This window comes from Schistocerca cancellata, chromosome 6, assembly GCF_023864275.1.
Source record: "Schistocerca cancellata isolate TAMUIC-IGC-003103 chromosome 6, iqSchCanc2.1, whole genome shotgun sequence".
Lineage (NCBI taxonomy): Eukaryota > Metazoa > Arthropoda > Insecta > Orthoptera > Acrididae > Schistocerca > Schistocerca cancellata.
Window position 1 is genome coordinate 18,205,381 of NC_064631.1, and position 17,901 is coordinate 18,223,281.

At 41.5% G+C, this 17,901-nt stretch overlaps 1 protein-coding gene across 1 annotated transcript in view; it reads left to right on the forward strand.

The window, feature by feature from the left end:
* Nucleotides 1-210: 210 nt before the first annotated feature.
* The window catches only part of LOC126190632 (cytochrome P450 6k1-like), a 174,294-nt gene continuing 156,603 nt past the window's right edge, over nucleotides 211-17,901 (forward strand). Inside the window, exon 1 of the mRNA XM_049931050.1 lies at nucleotides 211-266. The gene's annotated coding sequence lies outside the window, so the exon portion shown is untranslated. The remainder of the gene's footprint in view (nucleotides 267-17,901) is intronic.

Sequence of the window (17,901 nt, forward strand, 5' to 3'; positions counted from 1 at the left end):
GGGGGGACTGTTTGTTGTTTCTTAACAAACAGTCCCCCCGGTTGCAAAACTGAAACTGCTGTCAGAGACGTCCCCGTTAGAGCAGGAGTGGGACCAGCCAGCGGCGCCGCCGTCCGCCGCCGCCGCCGCCCCCGCCGCCCGCTGCCGCCGCGTCTCCGGGGCGCCGGTACTTAAGTGCGAGGCTGGCGGCGCATGGCCGGGAGTCGGCGAGCGGCGTCCGGGGTCTGTTGCGTCCGCGAGTCCTGCCGGAGAAGGAGAAGGAGCAGGTCTGTACCGTGCTGTGCTGTGCCGTGCTGAGCGCGACGGCTGCCGCTGCGCGCCTGCGCTCTGCTGCCGTGCGTCTCGGGGCACAGCTGTCGTGCGAGTACTCTGTCAACAGCTTTTCGTAGGTGCTAGGTCTTTCGGTCGGTTCGATGCTGCCGCCGTCTTTCGCTATCCTCTTTCTCATTTCTACGTATCTATTTACACCCGACACCTGTTTTCTAAATCCTCGTCGCCAGTTTTGCAAAGGCCTCGTCGCTACTGCCGTGGGGGTCGAGATGCCACTGCCGCTACGGTAGGCCGAATTTGTGAGTTCGTGAAACGGCTTCTGGTGCGGTACTCCGCTAAGACGATTTCTCCCTGCCACTATTACACAGCTATGCCCCAGGGCCAGGTAACAGGATAGGAGAACGAAGGTTCTACAACACTCCAATAAATTAGTAACAAAGTCACACAAATGAGTTCAAAGTTTTCCTTATCTTTGTGACTAGTTGAAAAAAGAAGTCTGCAACACTGTATATACCGGTGATCAAAAAGTCACCATAAATTTGAAAACTGAATAAATCACGGAATAATGTAGATAGAGAGGTACAAATTGACACACATGCTTGGAATGACAAGGGGTTTTATTAGAACAAAAAAAAGTACAAACGTTCAAAAACTGTCCGACAGATGGCGCTTCATCTGCTCAGAATAGCAATAATTAGAATAACAAAGTAAGACAAAGCAAAGATGATGTCCATCATCATTCCTCAACAATAGCTGTAGTCGAGGAATAATGTTGTGAACAGCACTGTAAAGCATGTCTGCAGTTATGGTCAGGCATTGGCGTCGGATGTTGTCTTTCAGGACCCGTAGAAATGTCGGTCGATCACGATACACTTGCGACTTCAGGTAACCCCAAAGCCAATAATCGCACGGACTGAGGTCTGGGGACCTGGGAGGCCAAGCATGATGAAAGTGGCGGCTGAGCACACGATCATCGCCAAACGACGCACGCAAGAGATCTTTTTTTTTTCTAATAAAACCCCGTGTCATTCCAAGCATGTGTATCAATTTTTACCTCTCTGTCTACATTATTCCGTGGTTTATTAAGTTTTCAAATCTATACTGACTTTTTGATCACCCGGTAATATAACACAAAAAAGAGCACTCGATGGCTAAGTGCAAATAATCGTAGGTAAACTTCACGGTACACAGCAAATCCAATTTACAACAACTGTCCGTTCACTTCTAAGGGTTCACTAAACGACATTCCCTGTCTCTAAGTCAGCCCTACACTATAATCTGTAACCAAGTGCGGCGAGAACTCTCTTATATCTTCCGAGTACGCTTCTGTCCGTTGTCGCCCGGTCATCGGTGGATTCTGCATGTGCTTGCAGCAACAAATGAGATGCAGCTGGATTCCGCCACAGACATACGTCTGAGTTGTCCCGTACTGTAATAAGTGTTTCCCACGCACATCTATAATCACCTGTTCTTCATAACACTGTAAGTTCCCCATTTTGTATTTCTGTACGACATTTAGCCCAAATTTACCTCCCACTCCATAAAAGGCTACGTATTACCAACACTATGTACCAACTAGTTGTTATCTAACTTAAACTCGTATGCTGTCCTTTGACTAAACAGAACCTCATTAGAATTCCGCTGTAACTGGTCTGAACACAACTTGTCTTTATATTAAATGTGCAACAGAAGTAAAACCATTATCGTGTCGTAACCAAGATTTTCACTTTCCTCGCTCCTTGAGAACATTTACGCAGATTTCTCGAAAGCACAACAGCAAACAGTGAGCAAGGGGCGGCTAACCTAGATTTCTATTTTTAAATAAAATTTCCAAACAAAATTCGAACTGCTGCATACCACATAGTGCAAAGTGGTAGTGTGTTATGATAACCCTCCTTTAAACAGCGAGATGGGGACAGTAACTATTACTATGAAATAATATTCCAAGACAACGGTTTAAGAATGAAGTATGTATTCAAAAAGACATAGTAGATCTTCACGTGATCTTCACACATAACATTGGTCTGAACAATACGAGCCTAACAAAGCGAACAATGATTTAAAAAAGGTACAATGTCAACATATAATATAAAAAAATTAAACAGATAAATCACTTGATATGTTAATGCATGACGCTGGATAGTGGGGTGGTTTTTCTCTCAGTTCTCAACAAGTGAACGAAGTTAACCAGCTGACATAATCATTCCTTCAAACTAGCTGCGCAGTGCTGCAGTCTTACCTCAATCTCCTTCTCTGTTTTTTTTTTAAAAACAATAAGGTTATTCAAAATTTATATTCTTTTTGCCTTTCCATATATACATCATAACCGTCCTTGGTGTTCTTTACAAAAAAAGTTTCAATATTAATTATTTTCTTCATCTAACAGATAAAATCACAAGTCAACGTAGCACTGATGAATACGTCCACCACCTACAATAATATAACCAAGAATATATCAGAGTATGCAAGGGCAAGGACTGTGCCACAACAAAACCAAAAATTGTTTAACATAACTTGCTCTCTCTCTCTCTCTCTCTCTCTCTCTCTCTCTCTCTCTCTGAGGTGAACTCCGATAACTTACAAAAACCAAAATGCATGCCCACCTTACATGTCCTCCACCTACTCCACCTACTCCGAGAAGAATTTTGTATGAAAGTCATTTCGGATAGGAATGGGTCCGTGACAAAATTCTAAACGTTATGTGAAACATGTTACAAAAACAAAGAGAAAAATAGCTTCACAAAAAGAAAGAACTATGAGTAAAAATTATTTACAAAATTCAAGAACATGGCAGTGAAGTAATCAATAGAATTCACCACAGATTTGCTATCATTTTTCATTTGTCTATGAGAACGTTCTGTACAGGGCTATTTTGAAAGTTTATATGTCACATTTTATATTATAGTAAATAGGATTGGTGATCTACTCTGTTTTTGTAGAACACAGGAAGTAGGTTAGAGAATGTCTGTATCACACAAGACCTACATTTGTGAATGATAGTACATATGGCAGCAGTGATCTGCACAATGAGAGTAGGTAGAGAGTGTTATTGTCGCAAACGACTACATTTTCTCGATCTCGTTGCAATTTGTCACTGTTGTGGGAAGTTACGTGGAAGCAGACTCAGCGAGGCTAAGCTCAGATCTCAGCTGTCAACCCCGAACATGCGGAAACAGTGAAGTACGTAGTAGTATCTACTGTAAGCAGGCTGTAGATCCATTGATAATTCCAAAGCCATCTTCCAGTATCGAAGAGTTCCTTATAAAATTCAGCTGCAGCTTGTATAGGTGAAATACACCAACATTTGGCAGAGAATGTTCCATTATATACAGACGTATTTCTTCTGCCCTGGTAAGTCTCTATCGTTTGTGGTGCATCGTACATCAGCCACAATTTGTCACATTTATAATATACAATTATCTACAATAAGACACGAGTAACAGGATTTTAGATAATTGTACATGTGGGCTGCACATGTAGTGTAATGGTAACAACAGATTTCTCTATATAAAAAAGCAAAAAAATAGAATCATGGTTTCATAATAATGAATTACAGGAACACCAGATAAATAAACCCTCTCAAACAGTGTACGGTAGTACTCATGATAAGAAACAATTAATAAATGTATACTGAATGACCTACAGAAAATTCTAAATCCATTCAAATAAATATGTATACATGTTCACCAGTAAAATATACGAAAGTATAGGAAGCCAAGTAGAAAGAGACATATAAGGATAATACATGAGGATAATGGTCACACACACACACACACACACACACACACACACACACACACACACACATACAGGTAAGGAGAACACAAATACATAAACATGGTTTCGAGAGTAACCAAGTTTCTCATCAAAGAATGCTTTTGCAATCAGTCAAACGTCAGTCTGTTGCTATACCTAATATAGTCAGCAAGTAACACGCTATCTAGTTATATTTCATCCTTTAGTTTGTGCACCTCTTAATCATTTTACCTATAATTTCATCAAACTTCCAACAATTACAACTGTTTACTTTATCTCTCTGCTTCTTTCTGCCATATATTTCATACATTCTTATAAGTCCACATTATTTACCTCCACAGCCCTACTTAACCATTTGTCATCTTTGCCCTACCTAATCACATTTCATCCGATATTTGCCCTACCTGATTAACCAGATTATTTCATCACAAATTCTTCTTCGTCACCATTTCTTTGCTCATGTTTATGTTGTACGATTTCCTCTCTTATCTTTTTCTTTTGCTACCTCCTTAACGTCTTTCATGACTTCTTACAAATCTTTCATGGCTTATGAGAGCTCACTACAGTACCACACTCAACATAAATGTTGTACTAATGGCGCCACATCCTATAGTAACAATTTACACAGAGGGTATACATTATAAAGAAACTCAACAAATACATAAGTGTAAGAGGCAAATTCAACCTGAAAATTCCTTAAGTTAAAGCGATGCATATTATTATGCGAGAGCATATGTAAATACAAAAAGATGTATAGTGTGAAATGTCAAACATGTTAGTAGAAAAATATATAAAAAAGGATATTATCCTATGCCATGGCAAAAAGAATAAAGTTGAAAAGTATCCCACACACTTCCTGCGCCTCATTTCTCTTATTGCTTTTTTTTTCCTGATTTTAAGTAGACTGTCTACCCATGTCATAGCTCGCGAGTCATGAATTTCATCTTGACTTCCAAAAATTCGCGAACACTTAGAGTGATGGACAATATTGTTATGCCGTCGTTTCATACATATGTAAATTTTATCTGTTAGACAAAGTAAAGGAAAATTAGTTCTACAGAATTCAGTAGAAGTTAAATTTTGAGTGCAAATAGCTATATACAAATCAGAAAAAAATGTGATTCATCAGTATAAGCAAGAAAATAGGAGCTACCACAAGGACAAGCCTCAAAAAGTGCTGAGACAGCGTGTCACGGTACAGAGTAGCATCAGTGCTGGCCCAAGTCTTTGCAAAACATTTTTCATGCACAAATAGAGACAAAAACGTACAGTTCTCTAATTACTGTAAAATTTGCATAACTTTTAAATGTTGTTCCAATGAAAAAAATTACACTGTATGTTTAATTAAAAGTTAAATAATTTGCATCAGATAATCATAAAGATCCACATCAAAGAAGTAACTGTGTTACCTCCATTCACTCTTGTCATCTAATCATATCTTTTCAAAAAGACTTACCTTATATGCTGCTTCTTTTCTTCTGTAGTGGTCAATCCAAGGATTGGTTTGCAACAGCTACAATGGCAGCTTGTCTCCATTCTGTGCGTCTTTCAGCTTTTCTCTTCATTTCTTTATAGGTGTCACATCCCACATCTTTCACGATTTGATCCATGTACCTCAGTCGTGGTCTTCCGCTTGGTCTTTTTCCCTCGACATATCCCTCTATGATTGTGTTCAGGAGTCCTTTATGTCGTAATAGATGGCCTGTAAATTGCACTCTTCTTTTAACAATGAAACTCCAGAAGCTTCTCTTCTCACCTGCTCTTTCCAGAACCACTTCGTTGGTGACCTTGTCAATCCATTTTATTTTGAGCATGCGTCTATAGCACCACATTTCAAAAGAATTTAGCTTCTGCTGTTCCTCTGTCCCGAGAGTCCATGTTTCACACCCATAGCATGCCACACTCCACACATATGATTTCAAAATATCCCTCTATGATTGTGTTCAGGAGTCCTTTATGTCGTAATAGATGGCCTGTAAATTGCACTCTTCTTTTAACAATGAAACTCCAGAAGCTTCTCTTCTCACCTGCTCTTTCCAGAACCACTTCGTTGGTGACCTTGTCAATCCATTTTATTTTGAGCATGCGTCTATAGCACCACATTTCAAAAGAATTTAGCTTCTGCTGTTCCTCTGTCCCGAGAGTCCATGTTTCACACCCATAGCATGCCACACTCCACACATATGATTTCAAAAATCTTTTCCTGGTTTCAAGGCTGATGCTCTTAGACGTTAATATGTTTTTCTTCTTGTTAAAAGCAGCCTTTGCTTGAGCTATTCTACTTCTCACTTCTGCCTTGCTCCTTCCATCCCTGGTAATATTACTGCCCAGATAAGTAAATTTATCAACTTGTTCAAGCAGTTCATTGCCTACATGAACTTGGACTTTCACTTGATCTTCTTTGTCGCATGCCATTACTTTTGTTTTTGCTTTATTAATTCTCATATTATATTCTTCACCCATAACTTTATCCATTCTATTCAGTAGGACTACAAGATCTTCTTCACTTTCAGCCAGGACAGCTATATCATCGGCATATCTTATCATATCTATTCGTTGGCCATGAATTACTACACCTGTCTGTGAATTTTCCCTTACTTTTTTCAGCGCCTCTTCAATGTATACGTTAAAGATAACAGGGGATAGTGCGCAACCTTGTCGGACACCTTTCCTTATCTGCACCTCTTCTTGTTTTGTCCGTCCACGGATAACTGCTGTCTCGTTTTTGTACAGGTTCCATATCATTTTTCTATCTTTATGGTCTAGTCCTACTTTTTTGAGTACCTCAAACATCTTATCCCACTTAACATTATCAAAGGCTTTCTCTACATCTACGAAAGCTATGTATGTTTTCAGGTTCTTATCTAGTCGTTTCTCTATTATTAGTTTTAGAGCAAATATTGCTTCTCTGGTTCCTCTATCTTTCCGGAATCCAAACTGGTCTTCGGAGAGTGTAGCTTCGACTTTTTGTTCTATGCGTTTTAGGATAATTGAGGTTAATATTTTAGAGGCGTGAGTAACTAGGCTGAGTGTCCTATAATTTTCACATCTTGTAGCATTTGCCTTCTTTGGAATGGGGATCATAACGTTTTTCTCAAAGTCTGTAGGAATTTTACCCTGCTCGTACATGTTGAAAACAAGATTATACAACTCCTGATTCAGTTTTGCTCCTCCAGATTTCAGAAGTTCGGCTGGGATATTGTCTATACCAGGCGATTTGTTGTTTTTCAATTTTTTCAGAGCTAGTTCAAACTCTACCTTTAATATAGGTTCACCTATGTTGTGTGCATCTACTTCTGTTTCTTCTTCCATGATGTTTTCAGACAGGTCTGGTCCGCTGTACAGTTTTCCTATATATTGTTTCCATCTTCTTGCAACTTCATCATCGTCATCCAACATATTGCCATTTTCATCCATCACAGCCCTACACTTGTTTCTTCTGTCTCCAAAGCAATGTCTCACACATTTATAGGCCTTGTCGATATTTCCCTTGCTCATGTTGTCCTCAACTGAAATACAGAGATCAACAAGGTATTTTTCTCTTGCTTGTTTTGCCTCTCTGTTGATTCTGTTTTTCAGACTCTTGTATTTCTCTTGGTCTTCCTTCTTCACAGAATTTTTTAATTTCCTTCTTTCTTCCATCATGTTTAGTAGGTCATTAGTGATCCATTCCTTCCTTTTCTCTGTCCTTTCTTTTCCTATTACTTTTTCTGCTGCTTCTAAAATACCAGTTTTTATTTTTTCCCAGCTGCTTTGGATGTCATTGCAGCCCTGTGTATTTGTTTTCTTGTCTGTTTCTAGTTGATAGTGCTTCAGTGTATTTTCGTTTTTCAGGTTTGTCAAATCCCATTTACATGTACTTCTTCTTTTAATGTTCTTAGTTCAGTCGTCATCATAACGAGTATGTGGTCACTTTCCACATCACAGCCTGGATATGATCTGCTGTCCTTAACTTAGTTTTTAAATCTTTGCTTCACTAATATGAAGTCAATTTGGTATCTGTTAATGTCACCAGGCATTTTCCAAGTGTATCTTCTTCTTGGATGATGATTAAAGAAGGTATTTGTAATGCAAAGTTTATTTCTTTGGCAGAATTCTACAAGTTTATCCCCTCTTTCATTTCTTAATCCTAATCCAAAATTCCCTGCCACATCCTCTTCTTTACATTCCCCAACAACGGCATTCATATCTCCCATGATGACAAGGTTTTCAGCTCCTTTAATTCTGCCAATTACTTCTTCAAGGTGGTCATACATCATGTCGATTTCATCATCTTCGTGCCTCGTAGTTGGCATGTATACTTGGATTATGATTGTGTCTCTTGGTTTAGTTTCCAATCGGACATAAATTATCCTCTCACTATGTTGAACAAATCCTTTTACTCTTAACCCCATCTCTTTATTGAGGATAATTCCCACTCCTGCAATCCCGGGACTGTCTTGTGCTGTTCCAGTGTGTATGATTCTGTAATCCCCTGACCAGAAGTCGCCAGCGTTTGGCCATCTCATTTCTGAGACTCCAAGTACATCAATATCCATTCGTTTCATTTCCATTTTCAAGTTTTCCAGTCTACCACATTTAAGAAGTGAGTTGACGTTCCATGTTGCTATCCTTCTTACATTATTGCTTTTGGGTTTTGGTATCTCTTTAGTTGTCCCCGCCCGGAGATCCGAATGGGGGACTATTTTACCTCCGGAGAATTTAACCAAAGAGCTTTCCATCATAAGCTGTTGATACTTGGGATACCCGCCCGGGTCTTTAATGGAGTGGTTTCCCGTTGCCTTCTCCATTCTATGCCGTTGGCCACCTTGTGGCTCCTCCGCCTTTAGGAGCAGTTTCCCACCCCAAGGGCAAGAGAGTGCCCTTCCTTCTAGCCGCTCATCCGCCCTCCTAGAAGGCCGTTGGCACTTGATAGAAGGTAATCTCCTTATCCCGGGAGATATTCGGCTCAGTAGAAATGGAAGACCCCTAGCCCTCGAAACCTAATAGCATCAGGGTCGGAAAAGAACAAGAGTTGGCCGAGGGTGGCCAAATAGGAAAGATAAAAGTGAGGAGCCTGGCATAAGTAAGTGGAAGCAATGCCAGGACTCAGCTCGGGACCCCGTGGTCGCCAGCCACGTACTCACTAGGTGTGAGTCCCTGGGGAGCTTATATGCTTACAAACATCATATTACAACATTAATCATATTTGTTGTCTTTGTCTCAACACACACTTCAAAAAACAATTCACTGCTCTGTTTTCTTTCACTTATTTCCACATAAAGAACACTTCATAGCTATAACTTCAAATATTTCAATTCAGGAAACACAACTTCATTACCCCACAATAGATGCTGAAAAACTTCTTACATCAAAATACCTATTACTCTTCTTTCCAGACAACACAATTACCATCGGAACAGCCTTTATACCTCATGAAAAGTGGTAGAAAATGTTATATATCTTTGTATTGTCATCATTGTGCACAGCCAAAAAATATTTCTCTGGCGAACAACACATTGCTGGTAACCTACGTATGCTCTCGGAACTGGTTTAAAAAATACCATCAATGTTTATTGTATCAGAAATTATTTGCAGCTACACGAATTCTAGATGATATTTCCAAGTCCGCAGCAACTTGTTTAGTGTTAGCATCGCTCGATTTGTTGCACGATGAATGAAGTTTTCTGCGCGACAAAAATCATCCGATTCTTGTCAAAAGTGGCCTGCAACCCGACGGGAGTCGCTCTGGCATGTGGTGCAATAGCATCGCCAACAGTTGCTGTGTGCTGTAATGCAAGAAATATTTTAGAAACAGTTAACGTGTAGTTCTACCATCTGGGTACAACTTTCACGAGTCACTGTCCTGTATTGCCTCCTCGCCGTTGATTTCTCTCGGGTTTGGTGACGAGACTTCAAGTATTTCTATCTGTCGCGCTGGGCTTGCCCTTCCACAATTTGTACACTGTGTATTGTGATATTGATTACTGTGACAATGCTGGTTTTGACTATGTTTGTTGCTATTTGCATAACTGTTGCCGTGAGGACTATTTTGCGGATTTGATCTGCCTGAATCGTGCCCATGAGTATTTGCATGATTACCATATGAATCAGAGTAGTGTTAGTGGTAATTTTGGTTGTTATGATAATTATGATTACACCTGTTCTCATTACCGCAATTCGTGTGATGTCTGTTATCATGTTCATAGTCAGAGGTCCGGAAATTACTTCTGTGACAATAATCATTATTCAACTGTATGATTTGTTACGTCATATGGACGATGTCGGTTATCCCGTCTGTAAGTGTTTCTGTGGTTATGTCTGTTATGGAAGTTCCCATAGTTTTTGTTTTCACGCGGCACAGAGGTGTCATAGTTTCTGTTGTGATTTCTGATGTGTTCTCTCGTTAAGCTACTGTCACCGTATAACTCCAATTCTTGAAATAACGTTTGAAATTCTTCTAAATCATCCTTACATCTGCCGGCCAAAATTACGTCTCTCAAATGTGTAGGTAACTTTGTTAAACAAATGCGAATTAGCTCTTTGGTTTTACGGATTTGATAGCTACTGATTTCTGCGTACCATGTCTTCGAAGTATTTTGCTGGACTAGAGAAGTCAAATTTTAATAACATTATAATGCTATGTGTTACCCAATTCACAGTCGCATCTGGTTGTGTGCAACTGCTCTCGTGGAAAATCGCCTAGACGCCATAAATGTGTATGGCCAACAGAGTTTTCTGAGTATGAATGTAAACAGTCATATTCGTCCTTTTCGTCTTCGCGGTTAAGTTTCCTTTGAATACGCTCGACTTTTTCATTCATAGTGTTCCTATAACATTTATTTTCCCGATTGATTTTTCTTCTGGTTGTATTTAAAATTTGTTAATGACCGATATTCTGCTGTGTCTGAAAACTGTACTGGCATTTTGTCATTTGAATCCGTGACTGCACTGGTTGTGAGTTTTGAGTCAAGCCATCCATCCTTTCTTTAATCGTGCTTAACTGTTCCTTTTGTTCTATTTTTCTGATTTGTTTTCCTGTTTTCGCATTCAATTCTCAGGTTACGTACCTGTCATCAAAACTATTAAGAAATGGTTGAAGGTCATTTTTAATTTCTTCTCTAAGCGCTATTCTGTTCTCTTTCTATTATTTCCTGTTTTCATTTTCTAATTATTTTATTTTTTTGGCTAACTGATTTACTATTTTCTTCCTGACATTTTTCGAATCTTTTAACTATTTCATTCCGTGCTTTTTCAAACCTCTGGCAGACTGATTCCATCAAATTTTCCAGACTCACGTCTTGTGATACAGCATTATTACTCGCTGAAGGTGTTGTGTGTCCCACCTGTTCATAAGAAATTGACGCAAAACCTGATTCTGACGGATCTTCTACTAGTTACTGTAAAATTTTACACCACTGTGGAGACTTTTGTGACTTTCGCTAAACTGCAGCGACTTATCGCCGACCTACTCAGCTCCAGGATTTACGTGTTCATTGCCCATCATTTGTTCTGTTTAATTATTGTTCATGAACTGGTTAATAATTGTGGATCCGTGCAATTTCGTAAACTAGTGGTAGTAGCTAATTGCTCTAGGTGGGTTATTTATCCTGTACCGACTCCTTGTTTTGTAACACTGTCTGCTGTCTTGTATTACGACGTATTTTCATAATGTTTTCTGTTGCGACAAACATGATGAAATACTGTTTCTCGGGGGGGGGGGAAAAATTACTAAATGACCTAACAAACAAAAAATCTACTATCTTGTACGCAGATACTCAACACTGAATGAATACCACATAAAATCTGTACTATTATGCCAACTGTTTACGTAGTAAAGTAATCGATAGTTGTCATACGACACAAAATTTCACAAATTGAACACAAAATTTTAAATAAATTGTCCGAAATGAAGTACAACATTAGCAATTTTTTTTCCTTTCGAGAAATGTAACACTATCTGACTACGTATTACCAAAAGACCAACAAACTATCCTTGCAGAAGAGGTCGACATACGTAAGTTTCTGTATGAAATTTAGCCCACACTTACCTCCCACTCCATGTATTACCAAAGGTATACACCCACAAACTGCTATTGAACGTAAATTGAGGTGTAAATGATTGGAATACGTTTTATCTTTATATTAAATGCGCAACGGAAAACAATTACCTGACTTAACCAAAATTGCCGCTTACCTCGCGTCTTGCAACATTGTTGCATATTTCTCGAAAGCACGACAGCAGACATCAAGCAAGCAGTTGTTAAGCTAGATTAGTAAAATTTCCAAACAAAATTCGAACTGTTGCACACCACATGGTGCAAAGTTGTAATGCGTTATGATAAACCTTCTTTAAACAGTAGATTAGGTGAGTAACTATTACTGTGAAATAATATTCCAAGACTACGATCTTGGAATGAAGTATGTGTTCAGAATGAGAGAGCAGATCTTCGCGTGATCTTCACACATAACATTCATCTGAACAATACGAGTCTCGCACAGTGAACAATGATTTGAAAAGGTTACAATGTCATTAGATAACGCCAATAAATATTAAACAGCTTAATCAGTTGATATGTTAATGCATGACTCAGGGAAGTGGAGCGGTCTTTCTCTCAGCTCTGCGCAGATGAACAAAGTTAACCAGCTGACAACAACCATTCCGTCAAACTAGCTGCGCAGTGCGGCAGTCTTACCTCAAATTACTTCTATATTCTTTTTTTAAAAAAAATAAGATTATTCAAAATTTATATTTCTTTTACCTTTCAATATCTACATGATATGCATCCTTGCTGTCCTCCACAATAAATTTTTCTTCATCTAACAGATACAATCAGAAGTCAAGACGGCACTACTGAATACGTCCATCACCTACCACACTTCACCTAAAATACTCGTATGTCGGACTACGCAAGGGCGAGGTCTGCGCTAGAACAAGACCAGAAGTTGTTTACCAGTAACATAACCTACTCTCTCTGTCTCTGACGAGCACATCGATAACTTACAAATATAAAAACGAGATGCCCACCGTCGAGAATTTTGTCATTGTTCAATGAATTTTTAAAATTCTTCGATTACGTCATACCTCGAGTACGTCCAGTTTCCTTCTTCTCCGCATTTCCAATTATCTACACCTTTAGTCGTCAAAGTTTTTTACCCACGAGCCAATTGCGTCATTGCAGGACGGCACCCCCGACAGCCTATGTATCGGCCTTATTAGTAACTGGTAACTTAACACAGGGTACTGCTACGAGCACTCAGTACAGGGGTGACAGAAGTCGTGCGACGGCACCCCACGTCCTTGTGCCCGGCGAAGTGCAGCAGCTCGACATGACGTGGACTCAACAAATCGTTGGAAATCCCCTGCAGAAATATTGAACCGTGTCGCCTATATAGCCATCCATCCTCTCGATGGTGTCCCATAAACGTTGAATGGGATTAATGTCGGGTGATCTCGGTAGTCGACTGATAACACCTGTAGCCCACTGAAATCCGCACGGTCATCGATAAATATTCAGTCTTTGTTTCCGAACATGAAGTCCATGAATTGCTGCACATGGCCTCCAAGTGGTTGAACATAACCATTTCCAGTCAACGACTGGTTCAGCTGGTCCAGAGGACCCAGTCCTCTCGGCGTAAACACAGCCCACTCCGATACGAAGCCACCGTCGGCTTGTGCACGACTCGGGTTCATGACTTCCTGGGGTGTGCGCGGCACTCGAACGCTACGGTAATCGTGACACATGAGACCAGGCCACTGTTTCCCAGTCGTCTAGTGTCCAACCGCTATGATGACGAGCCCAGCAGAGGCGCTGAAGCGACGTCGTGCTGTCAGAGAACGCACTCGTGTCGGTCGTCCGATGCCATAGCCCACTGACGCCAGGTTTCACCGCACTGTCCCAGCAGATACGTTTGTCGTATGTGAAACATTAATTTCTGCGATTATTTCACGCAGTGTTGCCTTTCTGTTAGCACTGACAACTGTATGTCAACACCGCTGCTCTCGGTCGTTAAATGGAGGCCGTCAGCCACTGCATTCTGTGGTGAGATGAGAGGTAATGTCTGAAATTTGGTATTCTAGGCAGACTCTTGACACTAATTTCCCAACGAGTTTCGAAATGGAATGTCCCACGCGTCCAGCTCCGACGACCATTCCGCCTTCAAAGCCTGTTTATTCCCATTGTGAGTCCACAATCACGTCGGAAACGTTTTCACATAAATCACCTGAGTAAAAATCACAGCTCCGCCAATGCACTGTCAAATGGTTCAAATGGCTCTGAGCACTATGGGACTCAACTTCTGAGGTCATTAGTCCCCTAGAACTTAGAACTAGTTAAACCTAACTAACCTAAGGACATCACACACATCCATGCCCGAGGCAGGATTCGAACCTGTAACCGTAGCGGTCGCGCGGTCCCAGACTGTAGCGCCTAGAACCGCTCGACCACACTGGCCGGCAAACGGTGAAGCTGGTCGAATGCTCGCGTGCTAGTGTCGAAGGAGGTACAAGAACAGTGAAACTAGCACTAGGCACTAAATGGTTGCTCATGCACGACTCTTCACAGAACGTGGCATTTAGAGCCTTGTCTCCTCTATAAAGCAGGATGGATGGTATCTGTGGCATTTCTGCCAAAAGAGAACAACCCTGGTGTACCCACAAGAGTCCCAGAGCACACGATTCGTCGTACACTGTTGAACATGGAGCTGCGCAGCAGACCACCCCTATGTTTTCACAACGACACCGTCAATTACCACTGCAGTCGGCACCGGAGCATCAGGAGTCGACCGTCGGTCAGTAGGGACGCGTCGGCCATTCGGGTGAATCACATTTTCGCTAGGTATGTCGGCGGCCGTCTCCACAAACGCCGTCATCGAGGTGGACGGCGGCTCGCATCGTGCCGCCCACACCGAATGCAAGCTGGTGGGAGCAGTGTTATGCTTTGAGAGACATTCTCCATCGTCTTCACGCGACCTGTGGTAGTAACCGAAGACACGCTGACAGCTGTGAGCCAGCTGCATCCCTTCATGCTCGATGTCTTCCTCTGCGGTGACGTCGTCTTCCGGCAGGATAATCTTCCGTGTCTCAAAGCCAGACCGTGCTACAGCAGTCTGAAGAGCATGATAGGGTATTCACGTTTATGTCTCTGCCACGAAATTCTCTCGATGTGAGTCCAGTGGAATCCATTTAGGTCGCTATTGGGTGCAATCAGCGCGTACACGTAATTCATTAGCGGCGCGCTGCTTAAGAAAATTACATGACCTGTGCGTGGACATCTGATGCAACATACTTCCGCAAACCTACCAACAACCTGTCAAATCCACGATACGCAGGATCGGTGACGTATTGCGTTCCACAGACGGACAGACAAGTCATTAAAGAGGTGGCCATAATGTTTTGGCTACCCTGCTTTACAGAGCAGACAAGTCTCTAAATCCTACGTTGTGCGAAGAGTCGTGCACGTGCAACCATTTAGTGCCCAGTGGTAGTTTCACTGTCCTCGTACCTCCTTCGACAGTAGCACGCGAGCATTCGACCAGCTCCCGCCGTTTCCGAGGTATTTGTTCATAGACTCTGCAACATAATAATAATCTGCCCTTTGTCATAGTCGCTTGTCTCAATGGACTTACCCATCTTCAGCCCATATCTTTGGTAGGGTGGTCCCCTGTCCTTGCCTGCTCCGCTTACATACTTTTGTAACCGCGTCGCGTGCCCGCAGAGTCACCAGGCGGCATCTAACGTCAGTGGACAGTGGTGATGTTTTGGCTCATCAGCGTACCTAACGAGGTCCTTACAAAATTGGATTTTACACGTTAGAATTGATCGCTTCACACGCAGTTTCTCAGAGACACACATACACTTACAGTTACGTAAAAAAAATGTAACTTTTCTAATCCTCAACGTTCACGGAAGTTTTGAATGGCTGTAACAGATTGTAAATTACTACACAAAGCGATGCTCTAACGGAGACACTGAAGTTCCGCGCGCCGTAGCAGAGGTCGAGTTAGTCGATAAATTCGACCATCAATCCCAGTTCGCAGCAAGTGTGGCGATGTTCGCGCACCACCCTAGGTCACGCCAGTTACCACACTCATGTGGAGCGAGCGTCGACCATCCTCTCCCTCTCTCTCTCTCTCTCTCTCTCTCTCTCTCTCACACACACACACACACACACACACACACACATACACACACGTCCACGAAGTACGACGACCGAACACCAGCCAACTCAATTGGTGCTTCCGTCCCGTTGGTTAGAGGGGTAACCCTCTTCGAATGCATGAAATCTAGATGATTTTCGCGATTTTTTTCTCAAGTAAAAAGAAAAGTAATGCTATATCTGATTATATAATTTTATTCTTTACACCTCTGTCTTTAATAAATCATTTTTGTGTCCACGTCGGACGCTCACTGTACCCGCTGCACCAAATGGAAGGCACCTTGCAGCCGGTACACCGGTAATCGGCGGAAATTCCCGAAGCCTCCTATTGGATCTGGAACAAAATAATTTTGTATAAGTCATTTTCAATTCTTTTCGATCAACATACATAGGATAATAGGAGAATATTAAGTTCTAACAAAATGGTGACGTGTTCAAACATTTGTCATGCCCTTTGCCCAAAAAAGCGTACACAGAAAACAGACTCTTGAACATATCCCCAAATAACTATGTAAGCTGACTGAATGCGGGCATGAAATTAATGCAAGTAATACAGTCACACGAATAGACTCCCCGTAAACGCACTGAGAGTTGAAAATTGTTTATCATGCCTGTTTTATACTGGAAGAACTGCAAGGTTACGTACCTAAGCCTGATTTTTTCTACTTAAGACGTATTACGATCTACATAGCAAGAATAGAAATAATGAGAGTGTATTCTGAAGCGACAGCCAACGACGGCGCCATCATAAGCAGGATGAGAAGTGCTGCGGCCAGCTTGGTAACAGTCTCCACACAGACGTTTAATTTTTCTGTCGTGAACGGGATACGTCCTGCTCGTTGTTGGAGCTCAATCTAAGAACGGAAGCCCTCAGTCACCCTGTGAGCACCGGCCTGTCAGCGCTTGGCCTCTTGTGTGTTTAGTATAATGGGACGGACTTCCCACAGTGAAATCGTCGAATGTTTGCGCAAATTATTTTTATATGAGTCGTATCAGTCTCCGTTCCGTAAACATCCTGCCAGTTATGGTACCTGATAATCTGCAGTTACACGTGGACACCGTTACCCACAATACCGACACTGTCAGACCTAAGTGAAACATTTGATGCCGTCAGATTTCATATATTGGCAGAAAATGCGAGAGTTAAGATTAAAGTATGTAAAATTAAAGATAGAATAATGAGAATATTATGAAAGGATTTTCTGTTACTCACCATATAGTGGAGATGCGGAGTCGGAGACAGGCACTACAAAAGGACTGCTCAATAAGTAAGCTTTCGCGCACAAGGTCTTCTTCTGGTAAAAACACACACACACACACACACACACACACACACACACACACACATGCAAGCAAACGAAACTCACACATACACATGCAAGCAAACGCAACTCACACATACATTATGAAGCATCCCCAAGTCTCTTGTGGTTCCCTTTTTAGGTACTCCACGTCGACCTGTGCTCGTAGATACGTATCGTCGGTAGGTTTTCCGGCTTTACTTCCCGACGTGACAGCGACGACTCTCCGATGAGGTGCGGGCCTTGTGTTTTGTTATTCCTGCGAGTCTTGTAAATATCGCTTTTATTTAGTAATTTGCCCTGCTGAAACTCTCCCCTTTTATGATTAAGACAGCCTGCGCCACCTTTCGGAGGGAGTGGGGACGTCAAAGAGTCACAAAAGTTCACATTAAGCAATCCATAAAAGACGTAAACGTTCACTTCAGTTAGCCTACGCT